The sequence below is a fragment of the Plecotus auritus genome (assembly GCF_963455305.1).
Source record: "Plecotus auritus genome assembly, chromosome: 11".
Lineage (NCBI taxonomy): Eukaryota > Metazoa > Chordata > Mammalia > Chiroptera > Vespertilionidae > Plecotus > Plecotus auritus.
Window position 1 is genome coordinate 42912505 of NC_137777.1, and position 16348 is coordinate 42928852.

Here is a 16348-nt window from a genome sequence, read left to right on the forward strand (position 1 = left end):
GGAAATTTGGACTTACCCCACAAATTACCTATAGAGATCTACGTTTGGGGTGGCAAAAATCTGTTTGAACATTTGAGCATCTATTCCATAACTGGGCTTAGTTCTGGAAATATGAATAAGGCAAAAAGCAAGTGGTCGAGAAGCAGTGGGCTGAGTGTCTAGGCAGCAGACAGCTTGTGAACAAAGGCCTGACTGAGAAATTGTGCTCTTAGAGTATTACGTTTAACATTACTTTTTTATAATTTTGTAATATTTTGGTAACAAATAGAAATTCTAGGTGAGCCTAGGGCCTACAATTAGTTTTGAATCTAGTACCCTTGAACACTGAAAAGCCCATCCTATTTCTGATTTGAAATGTTACCTTTTCATATACCATATTGCTACATGGATATCTAGGTTATATTCTGTTCCATCAACCCTGTTTGTACCTGACCAATATCCCCTTTTTAAATTATAATAGCCTGATAAACATGTTTTGCTCAATGGTTGGGCAATCCCCTTTTTGTTATTACACATTTATTGTTAGTTCTATTTTTTGGCATAGTTTCTATTATACTTTTAGAAAGGCTATTGTTGGTGTTTTAAAGAAAAGCTTCTAAATTCATTCAGTTGATCTTGTATCCATCTTTGCAGAACTGTCCTAATAGTTTTTCAGTTAATTTGCTTGGATTATTTTAGTAATTTAAATGTTATAGCAACAGCTGTTATTAAACAGCTGATATTAAATCTACTGTTTATATATTTTTTCCTTTTTCTTTTTTACATTGGATATTTACTTGGAATGTTAGATGTCTGTCTGATACCACTCTCAAAATAAACTGCAGGTTAAAGTACCAAATGTAAAAACACCACTCTGGAAAAATAGCTGAAAAAACAAAAACAAATGGTTCACAGACCTGTGAAAAAATGCTCCATCTTCATGGTAAGCAGTAAAATACAAACTTAAATATTCAAACTTGCTAAGTATGAGTGTTGGAAGAGAGGGGAAATAGGTGATACCAAATAAATGACACACTAGTTTTGGAAGACAGCAGCAGAATCGTCCATCAGGAGGGTAGCAATTCTTCCTGGTATCTACTCTAGAGAAACCCAGCATCCTGTGTATAGGCTCTTTATTATAATACTAGAGGACTGACACACAAAATTCATGCGTGGGTACAGTCCCTAGGCCTGGACCGCGATCAGGGCCATCTTCCCTGGCTGCCAACCAAACCTAGTTCTCTGTTCGCCATCCGGCGATCCAAGCCTACTGACAGCCTTGGGGGAGGGACCAAGAGGTTGGCTGTTCCCACCAGCTCGCTGGCCCCACCCCGGCCGCGGGTTGCCCTCTCTGTGTGGGGCGACCAGCGGGGTGGGGGCCTTGGCCTGGGGCCGCCCACATCCCCCGCCACCCACCCCGGTTCCTTTTCACCATTGGGTGATGGGAGCCTGCTGGTAGGGGAAAGGGACCAAAAGGTGGTCAGTGCGCTTCATAGTGACTGGTAGAGTGGCTATTCTGGTTATTCCGCTGTTAGGGTCAATTTGCATATTACCCTTTTATTATATAGGATGTGTACAAAGGAAAAACTGAAAATACCCTTACAGGTTCACCAATTAAGGAATGAACTAAATAAAAAGTGTATCTATACTTATAAAATACTAGAGGGCCAGGGTATGAAAATTAGTGCATTCGGGGGCTCCCTCAGCCCTGCCTGTGCCCTCTCGCAGTCTGGGACCCCTTGGGGGATGCCCACCTGCCGGCTTAGGTCGCTCCCTGGGGGATCGGGCCTAAGCTGGCAGTCAGACATCCCTCTGGCAGCCCGGGAGCCCTCGGGGAATGTCCGACTGACAGCTTAAGCTGCAGCTGGATATCCTTACTGTTGCCACGGAGGTGGGAGAGGTTCCTGCCACCATTGCCACGTTCACAGCTGTCAGCCTGGCTTGTGGCTGAGCGGAGCTCCCTCTGTGGGAGCACAATGACCACCAGGGAGCAGCTCCTTCATTGAGCATCTGCCCCCTGGTGGTCAGTGCATGTCATGGTGACCGGTCATTCCACTGTTAGTGTCAATTTGCATATTACCCTTTAATTATATAGGATTATGGGATAATGAAAAGGAAAAAGTTTCATCTATATTTGTAATGTCATGGAAATACCAAAATAAACTTAAAAAAAATCTTATCAATTACAGTTTACATTCATTATTATTATTAAACCCTCATCGAAGGACTTGCTGTGAGAGAGAGAGAGAGAGGGAGGGAGGGAGGGAGGGAGGGAGGGAAGGAAGGAGAGAGATGTAGGAGAAAAACATCAATTGGTTGCGATCCCTGACTGGGATTGAACCAGCAACCTTTCAGTGCACAGCACAAAGCTCAACCAACTGAGCAACTCTGGCCAGACTCAACATTATTTTGTACTAGAGGCCTAGTGCACAAAATTCGTGCACAGATGGGGTCCCTAGGCCTAGCCACAGAGGAGGTGATGGTAGCCGGGCCAGGTGCGGAAGGAATGGATGCCAGATGCTAATGCCACCATCATTGGCGCCCTGGCATTGCGTGATTCCTTGCCTCCCCCTTCCTCCTTCCCTCACTGCCACTGCTGTGGGTGCCAACCGATCGGGGCCTGCTGGCTGGGGGGAGGGACAGGGCACGGGAGGTTGGTTGCCGGCCCCAAGGAGGGAGCCGGCCCTCGGCTCCCCTGGGAAAGGGGCCATGTCTGCTGCCACCCACCTCTAGTTCCCCCTCCCAGCCCGGGGCTGAAGGCCCTGGGTGGGATCAGGAGAGGAGGCGATGGTCGCTGGGCTGGGCGTGGAAGGAACGAACGTTGGACGCTGATGCTGCCATCATCAGCACTCCGCCACCACGTGCTTCCCTGCCTCCCCCCTCCTCCTTCCCTTGCCGCCACTGCTGCGGGTGGGTGCCGGCCAGGGGGAGGGACTGCGGGAGATTGGCGCGGGAGCGCACTGACCACCAAGGGACAGCTCCTGCATTGAGCGTCTGCCGCCTGGTGGTCAGCACGTGTCACAGCAACCGGTTGTTCCAGTTGCGTAGGCTTTTATATATACAGACAGACTAGAGGCCTGGTGCACAAAATTTGTGCACTGGGGGTGAGGGGTGGTCCCCTGATCCCTTGGCGGACATCCCTCTCGCAGTCCAGGACCCCTCACTCCTTACTGCTCACCTGCTCACTGCTCCTTACCACTGTCACAGAGGTGGGAGAGGCTTCTGCCAATGCCACTGTGCTCGCCAGCCATGAGCCTGGCTTCTGGCTGAATGGCGCTCCCCCTATGGGAGCATACTGACCACCAGGGGGCAGCTCCTGTGTTGAGCGTCTGCCCCCTGGTGATCAGTGCGCATCATAGCGACCAGTCGTTCCACCATAATGTGGCTTTTTTTATATAGATTAGTTTCAGATATACAGCATAGTAGTTAGACAATCATATACTTTACAAAGTGCTCCCCCTGTATTTCCAGTACCCACCTGGCACCTTACAGTTATTACAACATTATCGACTACATTTCCTATGCTGTACTTTATTTCCCCATGCCAAGATAAACTGTTTATTTTTAAAAAGCAGATTAGAATGATAAGTACAGTTTGATGCCATTATGTAAAATAAGTGTCTTCTTCTTGGCTATTAATCTCATTTTCTGCAGATAAATGCATAAAAATACATGTTCAAACGTTTAAATAACTAGAAAACTAAAATTTGAAACTGATTTTTAAAAAGCAACAAATAAGTGTGTAGAAGCAAGCAGTGCATGAAGGGAACAATGGTCAGTCAACTTGATGATTATTAACTATGTGTAATATGATTAATTTGGAAAACAAAGTAACTAACACTAACCAAAAATTATCTAATGTGCAGGCCTATTTGAAGAGGCTTGAAAAGGCATCAGAATATCCTGCCTAGAATGAGCTTATGGTGTTAACGAATTCATGTCTCTGAGGATGAGTTAAAATTTTCATTCTGCCCATTCAACTTATGACAATGCTTCTATATTTAACTCTTGGGCAGGCAGTCTTAATACTTTTAGCCAACAGTACCCTTTCCCATCTTCTCCTCCACAGGGGAATTAGTAGTTTTCTACACTATTAGACACAAATGTTTCACAGCTGCCTTTATTAGTGTGTCTTTTTAGATATATTTGTCACCCTAACTAGCTATGTTTCCATAAGGCAGGGAGGCTCTCTCTTTATGACCCACATGTCCAGCACACAATGGTAATTATGTGGTCACATTAACAGAGTAAAGCCGTATACAACAATATACCTGCCACAGACATGGATAGTATTATCCTGAGCGTTCCAACAAAATAGTTATTCAATGGCACTATGCTTTTGACCAAATTCTTTTTATGTTTTTCCTTGATGTTGGCCTTAAAAAACTTGGAACTTTCAGACAACCACAATAAAAATTGTTCTTTCTGGGAACATCTATTTAAGTTTACTGAAATATTTTGGTTTATACTGAGAGAAGGAAGTGACTAAGGAAGGAGACAGCATTCTATCTTTCACAATAAAATTAAGTCAATATGAATTCTAATTCTTTTTTTTTTTTTTTAATATACATTTGTATTGATTTCAGAGAGGAAGGGAGAGGGGGAAGGAGATAGAAACATCAATGATGAGAGAGAATCACCTGGCTCCTTCCTGCATGTCCCCCCTAGGGATCGAGCCCCCAATCAGGGCAGATGCCCTGACAGGGAATCAAATCAAAACCTCCTGGTTCATAGATCAACACTCAACCACTGAGCCACACCTGCCAGGCATGAATTCTAATTTTTAAAACAATTTAATTTTAAAGACTTCAGGGTACAGACACATTTTATTAAATTATGATAACCAAAACATCAATCTCACATTTTTTGCACACTACCATAAATTGTTAATTATAATGCAAGTGTATGAAACGTGTATTCCTCCTGTACGTACATGATTTCTGGAATTTTATGTTTCCTAGGACTAATTCAGTATCTTCGCATTTCTATCTTGAGACGCAAGTAGGTTAAGTGCTAAGACTTCTGTTTCTTCACTTTCTAAGTGGAAAAAAAAAAGGGGGGGGGTAAATTGCGTCTTTAAGTCCCTCTCAGCTCTACCATTTCACGACTGAACCCAGTGGAAATTCAACCTCTCTCTACTACAAATGCCTGGAACTCCCAATTTCCCACCTTTCTTAAGCAGAGGGGCTCCCACACAGCACAGAACTTTCCAGCTCCAGCCTTGTGTTTCCACTGAGTCTGTCTATTTCACCCCTGGAAACTACCTAATCTCCCTATGAGAATGATCTCCAAATTCCTTTGTTTTGGTTTGAAAAGTATGAGCAAGTATTCGCACTATATAGTATATACTTAAGTATAGATTCTTGCATTATAAAAATGATTTAAAAATATTTTTTATTGATTTCAGAGAGGAAGGGAGAGGGAAAGAGAGATAGAAACATCAATGATGAGAGAGAATCATTGATCAGCTGCCTCCTGCACGCCTCCTACTGGGGCTCAAGCCTGCAACCTGGGCATGTGCCCTGGACTGGAATCAAACCCAGGACCCTTCTGTTCGAGGGCTGACACTCGATCCACTGAGCCAAACTGGCAAGGGCTTGACAAGGTCAATCTTTACCTTAACAGACCTTATTGTCTTTTTGTATCTAAGATAAGGTATCATTGAAATGTCAGGGTAACTTGTCACTTCCCTTTTTTCTGAACCCCTCAGGGCACAACCAAAAGCCCTGGGCCTAGGACAGATACCACAAATGCCTTCATTGTTATTGTTATCATGTTAATTGTGACTGCTAACTATCCTGTACCCAGTAAAAGAAGTGTTTATCATTTTACTAGAGGCCTGGTGCACGAAATTCGTGCACTTGGGGGAGGGTCCCTCAGCCTGGCCTGTGCCTTCTCGAAGTCCGGGAGCCCTGGGGGGATGTCCGACTGACGGCTTAGTGGGCCTAAGCCGTGAGTTGGACATCCTTAGCATTGCCACGGAGGCGGGAGAGGCTCCCACCACTGCTGCTGTGCTCGCCAACTGTGAGCCCGGCTTCTGGCTGAGCGGTGCTCCCCTGTGGGAATGCACTGACCACCAGGGGGCAGGCCCTGCTTTGAGTGTCTGACCCCTGGTGGTCAGCGCACCTCATAGTGACCCGTCATGCTACCATTTGGTCATTTGCATATTAGCCTTTTATTATGTAGGATTCTTTATCCAGTTCCAGAGGACCTCCCTCCCCCTCTCCCCCCATCGCTAATCTATCACCAATGGATGTCATGTAACCTACCTCCATCTCCTCCTTTGATTGTAAGGTTTAAAAATAAATGAAAAACTGCTATTTTCTGGAGCATTATCCCAATATGTTGAGATTTTGCTTCCCAGCAATTGTCGACAGTTTGGCTCAAACTCACAAAAATTCTTTACAGGTTTGAATTTTCTTACTTTAACATGAGATATGTATATATAAACACAAGTAAAAGAAAAAAGACAAAACACTATATGTATATATTTAGAATGGTAGATAATTACATGTTTTTTAAAATATTTGCTCATCCCATGTCTCATTGTCCTTATATCCCTAACTCCCTGCCCTCCACCAAACCCAATTTTCTGCCTAGCTCAGGTTTCAACTAAACAGACAACCATTCTGGCTTGTCTTAACTTTAAATTCATGCCCATACTTTAAGTAGGAACTTAGCATTGTATTGATCCTAGAAAAATGGTTTGACTACTCCGAGAAAATTTACAGCTTCCTTGAAACCTCCAACACCCATCTCCTCCCTGGCCTGACCACTTGTTTCTTCAAGAAAATGGAAATAGCCCTGGTCGGTGTGGCTCAGTAGGTTGGAGTGTCATTCAACTGCACCAAAAGGTGGTGAGTTCGATTCCTGGTCAGGGCACATACCCAGGTTGCATGTTCAATCCCGGTTGGGGTGAGTGTAGGAGGCAACTGATGTTTCTCTCTAACACTGATGTTTCTCTCTCCCTCTCTCTTCCTCTGTGAAAAAACAAAACAAAAAAACACAGCAAAAAAAAAGGAAACAATCACTTCAATTGCCTTGTCTTTCCCCCTTCATCCTACCTGCATGTATACACCATATAGTCTGTTTCAAAAATTAAATAGAAACCATCCTTCTATCCAAGACCAACCTTTCCACTTGAGCACATATATCCAGGGCTTATGGTTATCATTATTTCCACCAACACATGAAAATGCTATACATCATCACTACCATCCACTTCTCCTTAACCTATTCTAATCACTTTCGGGCCACTAGTGCATTCAAAGGGCTCTTATCAAACTTCAAAACAGGCAGTCCTGGGGTTACGATGGATTTGATGTCGTTTCGTTGCCATCTCCCGTTTACAGTATTTATGAAAAAAAGAAAAATTCTGTCATTTCGATGTATGTACATACGTGCTTTATGTTTTTTATTATTTATTTACCACAAGTAAAGGTCAGGAATTGTTATCGTTCCTTTAATTTTTTGTTTCACTTCATTACTGCTGTGTATGTGCTCCATGTGAGTGACGTAGATGCTTGTGTAGGTGGGTTCTGACTTATGGCGAAAATCGCATTACATCGTGCCGTAAGAACGGATCTCTGACGTAACCCGAGGCCCTACGGTACTTTATTTGGTCACATGATCAATATATAATCCTCATCCTACTGGAGCAGGGTTTTACAGTTGACTACTGCCTCCTTCCTGAAATATTTCCTTCCTTTAGTATCACAAATGCCACATTCTTTTCTGTTTCCATCACAGTTGGCTTTTCTGACTAGAGTGCTCCCACACATCTGCCCTCTTCTCCACTAACACTCTCTACTCAATGTCCTCCAGTCAGTCCAAAGATTTAAATATCACCTATAAAATTGGACTCCCAGATTATCTCCCTAGCCAGATATCTTCCCTGTGAAACAATTGTGGAAATCCAACTTGGCTACTGCACATATTCTGAGCTGTCTACTAGTTATCAAACTCAGAACATCCTTTACAGATCTCTTGATTTATTCCTCAGAAACCAGTGCAACCACCCCAGCCTTCATTTCAGTAAATGGCACTACTGTTCACCCAGATGCTTGGGCAAAACAGTTGATTTCTCAAAAAAAAATAAAAATAAAAAAAAAAATTTTTTTGGGGGGGGGGTCCTAGACACGAAGGCAAGACCCATTTGGGTCCATCTTAAAATTATATTCCAAATCAAACTACTTCTCACTAACTTACAATTCTACATCTCTAGTTCAAGCCATCACTTCTCAACTGGACTACTGTTAGGGCCAAAAATAGAAGATTGGGGACTAGCTATGGTTATGGGAAATATTAATCATGCTCTGTTAACCATGATTGCCTTGTGTTGGTTAGAGAAAGGACATTCTGACCTGGGGGGGAGTTGTGCCTCCAGGACCTGGGAGTCAACCTTGGAACCATTCTCATTCAAGAACTGCCTATTATCATGGAAAGATTAACAACCTTGCTGCCCAAACAAGGAGTCCCACCCCAGCCTGCATAGCCTACTTCCCCATATAATCCTTGTCCTACCCTATATAAGCAGCTGGCTTATGGGGGGCTGCAGAGCAGATTTTTGTGGATGACCTGCTGCTCTCCCATACTGCTGGCAGTATTGGAATAAACACTCATATATGACTCAACCCTATCTCTGCTTAATTGACTCAAGTAGTCACAGGCAGCACAGACCCACTGACTGTCCGGTTACACTGCCACAACAAGACTCCTTAGGAGTTGGTTTCCTCACTTTTCTCCAATCTGGTCTATTCTCCACCCAGCAACTAGTCATCAAAAGCATAAATCAGATGCTCCTTCCCTGTACAAAATCCTCTCACAGATTCTCATTACAAACAAAAAAATGAGTATCAAGTTCCATCTTATTTAGTCCTTGTTAATCACTCTGACCTCATCTCCCATCACTCTTCCTTCACTATACACCAGCCACACTGGCATCCTTAGAATTATAACAGGTCAAGTTCATTACTTCCTTAAGGTCTTTGCTTTTGCAGTTACTGCTATCTTTAATTTCTTTCCTCACATCCTCATCATTGAGGTCTTCATGCAAAACATCAACTCCTCCGAGAGGTAGATCTTTGTTCACTTGCCTATCAAAATTATACACCCTCACCCTAGACACTCTATCTAACTCTGATCTTCCTATATTTTCTTCACATTTATCACCACCCAAAACTATATTTGCTTACTTATTGTATATCCTCTTTCTTAAAAAAAAAAAAAAAAAAAAAAAGTTTTTTATTGACTTCAGAGAGGAAGGGAGAGGGAGAAACGATGATAGAGGATCATGGATCAGCTACCTCCTGCACGCCCCCACTGGGGACTCAGCCCACAACCAAGGCATGTGCCCTGACTGGGAATCCAACCATGACCAGCCAACATCTAACCACTAAGCAACACCAGCGGACTTGGCTGGGCTTTTTCTGATCTTATGAACAGTAAACATTAGCACAGGCTAAAATTCATTAACACGTATCAGTGTAACTGCAAAGACTTTCAGTTTACTTTTTAGTACTGAAAAATCTACCAAAACCCCCCAAACAGCATTTTATAAGACATAAACTAATACTACTTTAGAACTTGATATATAAGGCTGATTCTAACTTCTGGTCACAAGTTATTGCCTAATTATATTACAAAACTACCATAAAGTAATGAAACTGGCATACTCAATTTGAGATAAATTTATATATATATATATACACACACACACAATACGTACTTCTGGAGTGGTAGATAATAAGTCTCATACATACATTTAAAAATTAAGTATGAACCCCAAATCACAATAATATCCCCGATGACTGGATCATAGTTGTTGCCTTGCCATTGTTATCTCCAGAATGAATGAATCCACGTGTGAACTGTGATGTTTCAGCATCATGAATCAGACAATGTAAAGGAGGTTAGAGATTTATCGTTTTAGTCCACTAAACAGAACAGGAAACAACTACTAGGGGATTAAAAAGCAAATTTTGCAGTTTGAAAATAACTAGATATTTCGCTTGTTTTCTACTCTGAAGACGATGCAGAATAGAAATAATGGCATTAGTGACACGAACTCCACAGCTATAGGCTACTAATGAGGTTTTAGTTTCATGGAAGAAACTCAATGGCCACTGTACTTGACACTAGGTACCTCCTTTCAGACAAGACTGGGAGGCAGATGCTCGACAGCCTCAAACCACCGAGTCCGGCCGAGATCTCCCAGAAAGTTGCCCAGAAGGTAAACTTCCCGCAGCTGGAAAGAGCGAGGGCCCTTTCCTAGGGCTAGGGACTGCCTCCAAGAAAAGGACGAATCTCAGTGCACACGGGGAACGCAAAAACAAAAAGCGACAGAGCTGCCATGCTCCTAATTCCACCCTCCCCGCGCTCAGCCCCGTCTCCCCGGCCGCCGCCCCATCTTCGCCTTTTTCCGAGCCCACCGAACGGCGCCGGGAGAGGTCCCGCCACCCTCTTCTCCCCTCCCCCAAACCAGGGGCAGAGGAGGCCCCGGGAGGTCGGGAGCTTCCGTTCCTTCCCCGCCCAAATGGGAAGAGGTGGGCAGCGGGGCAGCGAGCGCGCCTTGTACGAGCCTCCTTCGTTCTCCACGCGGACCTGGATCTTCGTTCCCTCCCCAGCCCGCGACTCACTCGTCAGTCCCGCAGCCACCGCAGCCACCGCGCCAGGTCCCCGCGCACCGCCACAGCCCCCACTCCAGGGCCACCCCCCCACCCCCACAAGCCTGCCGCCGTGGGTTCCGGGGCAGTTGGGGGAATCACTTCCGTCGGCTCACCGACGCTCTCTGTACGACGCGCGGGAGATTAGTATCCGGCGAGGCGGGGACTGTGCGGCCTATTTTCGTCCACAGGAAATGCACAGCGCCCGCTACCCTTCTCCCAGTACCACAGTACCCCAAGGCCAGTGTAGGGGGAAACAGCAATCACTGGCAAATCTCAATCAATCTGACACTAGGTCTTCTGATTCCCAGCATGCAGCGGCGATCCTGACCCATTTTCCGCAGGGATAGCGTTCTCAGAGACCTGCACGTGGTCCGAGGCCGCACACTGCAGCCTGGGATTTGTAGTTTCTGCGGCGAGTCAGTCGGTGTTTGGTTGAGGTAGCAGTGGTTCCTGGGATTTGTAGTTTCTCACGCTGGCTCTTTAGATTTGGGCAGTTTTAGAGGTTGTCCGTGCCTCTCGTTTGGGGATACGCCTGGAGGCCGGAGACTGCAGAGGAAAGATCGAAAGGTGGGAGTGTGGTTTCTAAGCTAACAAAACCGTGTTCTTTATGAAGCAACATGTCTTTTGTGTCCTTTGTGATTAGCTGCAGTGCGAGTTGAAGAGCATCACAACTGCTCGCGCAATCGGCTGGCCTCATTTCCTCTCTTCCCGGTACGGTTCAGTGTTTTCCGAAAAGTAAGCACATTTCCCCCGCCCCCCACCCCGTCCCCACCCAGCCCCGGGGTTGCTCAGCGCTTCTAGATTCTGAGGTCATTCACAGAAATTCCAGGCGTCTGCCACCAGTACTCAATTCTGAGACCTTCTTTGTCACTCCACGTCCCCTCTGCCCCCGCACCCTCTCTTGCTCTCTGGTTCACTTGCTCTCTCTCGACGCGCCTATCCTTTTTATTTGCTTCCTTTGGTCAACATCAGGCACCCTTCCAGGAAGGCTGAAACAGCTAAATATTCAGCCTCTGTACAGGACCGTGGCACGTAGGGCCAAGAAGCTCACCACTGCAAGTTGCTCCACTAGGCGCTGTTGTGTAACGATGTCCATAAACGGAAAGAGATGATCCAAAGTTTGTTGACCTAATTAATGACTTTTGCGGGAAGACATTTTTAGTTAATTTGGCAGATAAAATGTATTGCTTTTTACAGAAAGACTGCCCTGGGTTAACTTATCAAAGCCTTGGCAAACATTGTTAAAGTTCTTTGGTTGTAGTGGTATTCAGAGTTTGGTGGGGAGGAGACGCAATGGGGTGAGAAGAGGAGGCTGTGGGCCCATTTTCAATCAGATCTTGCCTCCTTTTCCTTCTGAAGTGTCCTTTTCTCTCCTATCTTGCCTTTTCCCCTCACTGCATTATGGAATGATAGGATTTTCCAGGTGAGGATACTGAGGCTAGCTAAAGCCAGATTCAAGGCTAGAATCTAGTCGAGAACTTTTTTTTTCTTTTGTGCAAAATTTAATTTAACATTTATTTATTATTTTTTTAATATTTTATTGATTTCTTACAGAGAGGAAAGGGAGAGTATAGATAGAAACATCGATGAGAGAGAAACATCGATCAGATGCCTCCTGCACACCTCCCACTGGGGATGTGCCTGCAACTCAGGTACATGCCCTTAACCGGAATCGAACCCGGGACCCTTCAGTCCACAGGCCGACGCTCTATCCACTGAGCCAAACCCGTCAGGGCTTTAACATTTATTTATGTAATCAATATAATACATGCTTATTATAAAAATGCAGAAATCGCAGATATTTTTTTTTCCCCATGAGCTTTTACATAGATGCACTTGATTTTTCTGAGGTATAGCTTGTATTGTTGATAGGAAGCCACTGTCAGGATAGAATAAGGAGAGACAGAAGGGTTTCCTGTAGGCAAAGGTGTCAGACATGGGTCCGTTTGGGGTCCCTATTAGTTTAATTTGTATGCAGAACATACATAAAAAAGTTAGATAGACTCAGAGGAAGGAAGAGTGAGAATTGGTAAAAGGAATATCAATAACAAAATATGCATGTGACACCATCTTACTGGCAGAAAGTAGCAAAGATTTGAAAAGATTTTTTATAAAAGTGAAAGAAGAAAGTGCCAAAGCTGGACTGCATTTGAACATCAAGACAAAAATCATGACTACAGAAGAAATACACAACTTTCACATACAGTGAAGACACTGAAATTGTTTAAGATTTTGTTTACCTAAGTTCTCTCATCAATTCAAATAGAGACTGCAACTAAGAAACCAAGACAAGGCTGAAACTTGGAAGGGCAGCAATGGAAGAATTTGGAAAGATCTCCAATAGGAAAGATGTGTCATCAGAGACGAAGCCTAAGATCATCCACACCCTCGTATTCCCAATTCCTATGTATGGATGTGAAAATGACTGATAGGAAAAAGATGGGTTTGAAATATGGTGTTGGAGAAGAGCTTAATGGATACCATGAATTGCCAGAAAGATGAACAAGTAGATCCTAGAGCAAATTAAGCCTGAAACATTACTGGAGGCAAATGACAAAACTGAACCTGTTCTACTTTGGACACATCATGAGAAGGCAGGTTTGTTTGAAAAAGACAGTAATGCTGGGAAAAAGAGAAGGCAGCAGGAAAAGAGGAAGACCACATATGAGATGGATTGACTCCATAAAAGAAGCCATAGGCTGAGTCTACAGGAGGTGAGCAGGGCTGTTGAGGACAGGACATTGTGGGTGTCATTTTCATGGGAGAGCCAGGAGCCAGAGCTGCCTCAACGGCATGTAACACACACTGTATATGTGGTTCTGTATACTATTTCCTTTCCAACTTGACAAATCTCAAAAACTCAAACATCTGTAACCAAAATCTCCACAGCATCATGTAAAATGTCTGTATAGAGCCATAACCCGTTTGGCTCAGTGGATAGAGCGTTGGCCTGCGGACTGAAGGGTCCCAGGTTCGATTCCGGTCAAGGGCATGTACCTGGGTTGCGAGCACATCCCCAGTAGGGGGCGTGCAGGAGGCAGCTGATCGATGTCTCTCTCTCATCGATGTTTCTAACTATCCCTCTCTCTTCCTCTCTGTAAAAAAATCAATAAAATATATTTAAAAAAATAAAAATAAAATGTCTGTATAGAATTACATTACATAAATGCATCATGATTCACTTAATTATTTCCTTAATATTGTCTATTTACTTTATTTCCATTTTAAATAATTTTAAGAAATGCTGTGATTAGTATCTGCAGAAATCTTTGGCCATGTTTCTGATTATTTCTTTAGAATATGAACATTTTAAAAGATCTTGATAATCTGTTGACAATTTTTTTTTTTTTCCTAAAAAGATCCTCCCAGTATATGATTTAAACCAGTAATGTATAAAGAAGTATTTAGCCCTGACTGGTATGGCTCAGTAGATAGAGTGTTGGCCTGCGGACTGAAGGGTCCCAGGTTCGATTCCGGTCAAGGGCATGTACCTTGGTTGCAGGCACATCCCCAGTAGGAGGTGTGTGGGAGGCAGCTGATCGATGTTTCTCTCTCATCGATGTTTCTCTCTCATCGATGTTTCTGACTCTCTATCCCTCTCCCTTCCTCTCTGTAAAAAAAATCAATAAAAAATATATTTTAAAAAAAGAAGTATTTAGGGTTCTTTTTTTTTTATATATTTTATTGATATTTTACAGAGAGGAAGGAAGAGGGATAGAGAGCTAGAAACATCGATGAGAGAGAAACATCGATCAGCTGCCTCCTGCACACCCCCTACTGGGGATGTGCCCACAACCAAGGTACATGCCCTTGACCGGAATCGAACCCGGGACCCTTCAGTCCGCAGGCCGACGCTCTATCCACTGAGCCAAACCGGTTTCGGCTTAGGGTTCTTATAAATATACTAGCTTTACCAATTTTTTTTTTTCATTTTTTCCATCATGCCATTCTGATCTTAAGCTCACCTTAAAGGATGGGAAAAGTATTGGTGAATGGGGAGGAAAGACAGCTAAAAAAAAAACAAAAATTACATACAATAATGATGGCCAGTCTAAAAGTGAGCACCATTTTCAATTTTTCCATCAGCCTCTATTTTTAAAGGGAACCTATCAGGTGATATGAACAAGGAATCAAAGCTTATTTTTTTAAATAGCAAAAATTTTTTAAATATAATTCAGGTAGTTTACATTCAACAAATGTCTCTAAATTACTAGACTTGGGAAATTTATTTAACAATGCATAACAATTCCCTATAATTTTATAGCACAGTCTTCAGAATATGATTTCATTTTAGCTATTTAGAAACCTTGAGAAACAGACCAAATGTTTTACTTACTGACTATATTTGTAGGATGAAACTAAGTTTAACAGAAGATAAAAATGCAGGTTTTCTCAGCATATTGTTAAAGTAGTCGAAGAGAAGGCTATTAGAGTGAGATAATTCTGGTACTTGGTAGCCTAGTAGGGAAACCAAAACCTAAGCCAGAGTCAATTCCTGTAAATGCTTCAAGGATAAGAACCACCACCAATTATAAACAGCCAACTAAATTTTCCCAAATAATGCAACTGCTTAACTTACAGCCAATCAAATAAGTTCTTTGCTTTGCCTGTGCATCTTGTCTATAAAAGCACTGCCTTTAGCTCTGATCAGTTGAGCTTTCCTAACCACTTCCAGTTTGGTACTGCCTGATTTGAATACATTTTTGCTCAAATAAACTAAAAATTCTTAATATGCCTCAGTTTATCTTTTTAACAATATTAAAGAAAAAGTTAAATACATATCAGTAAAATAATGGGTAAGTGATGATGTTTGCCTACTAATTACACTGTTTAGAAGAATTTTTAAAATGTAAGTGGATAATTTTCAGAATGAAATTATTTATAAACAAGTAGTATAATTTTATCTTTCTGGGTACCCAGAAAAAGTGGACAGGAGTTGCCAAGGTGATATTATTTTAGGCTATTAGCTTGTTCTCCTCTTATGCAAATAACATGTTGAGTCAAAAACAGTTCCCAAATAGTAAACAGAAGTGTGCTTTTACTAGTCGGACGCTCATCCTTCAAGACTAAGCTGAACACGAAGCTTGTGAGGCCAAATTACTCATGATGTGATGTGATATGGGCTTCTGTAGCCTTTTGTGAATTGGTCTATTTAATTATATTTTAGCTTATTTGTAAGTGTTTCCTTCACTATGTGAGCACTGTGGATTCCCAATTGTATCCAGTATCTCTGAATCCTCTGCTCCTAACAATCCTAACAGACGCTGAAGCACTTGAACAAGTAGGAAATGAGTGTTTATATGGATGTGAATGATTCCACAAGACAAATTTAACAAGTATGAACATTCTAGGAAACGAGTTCCATTTACTTTCTAGCAACCCACTTGTTGCATTAAATTACCACGCATTTTCGTTCAAATCCTATAATGTTATTATTCCTCTGTGTCAAAGAAAATAGTTATTTGGGCCTAGAAAATGACGCCCACGAGAATGAAAGATTTAACCTTGGCTTCCAGGCTTTGTCCTTCGCGCGCGGTTCTCCCGTCAGTCCTTCCACACTGTCGTGCGGGGCGCCAGACTCTGGGATGTGGAAGCCCCGCGCGCAGCTGGCGTTTGCGGGTTGCGGCAGCTAGGGGCCGGTGTCACGGCGTTATAGCTCCGTGGATCCGGAACACGCACGATCCGGGGGAAGGTTGCTGGCG

The 16348-nt window shown here is 43.2% G+C and overlaps 1 protein-coding gene across 4 annotated transcripts in view; it reads right to left on the reverse strand.

Moving 5' to 3' along the window:
• The window catches only part of ELOC (elongin C), a 30130-nt gene extending 13829 nt beyond the window's left edge, over nt 1-16301 (reverse strand). The window contains exons 1-2 of one of the 4 annotated variants that reach the window (XM_080646933.1): nt 10617-10718; nt 4913-5016 (exon numbers count right to left, since the gene is read on the reverse strand). The gene's annotated coding sequence lies outside the window, so the exon portion shown is untranslated. Of the gene's footprint in view, nt 1-4912; nt 5017-10616; nt 11279-16150 lie in introns of those variants that run through there. The other 3 variants (XM_080646930.1, XM_080646931.1, XM_080646932.1) reach the window with 3 other exon arrangements.
• Nucleotides 16302-16348: the final 47 nt, after the last annotated feature.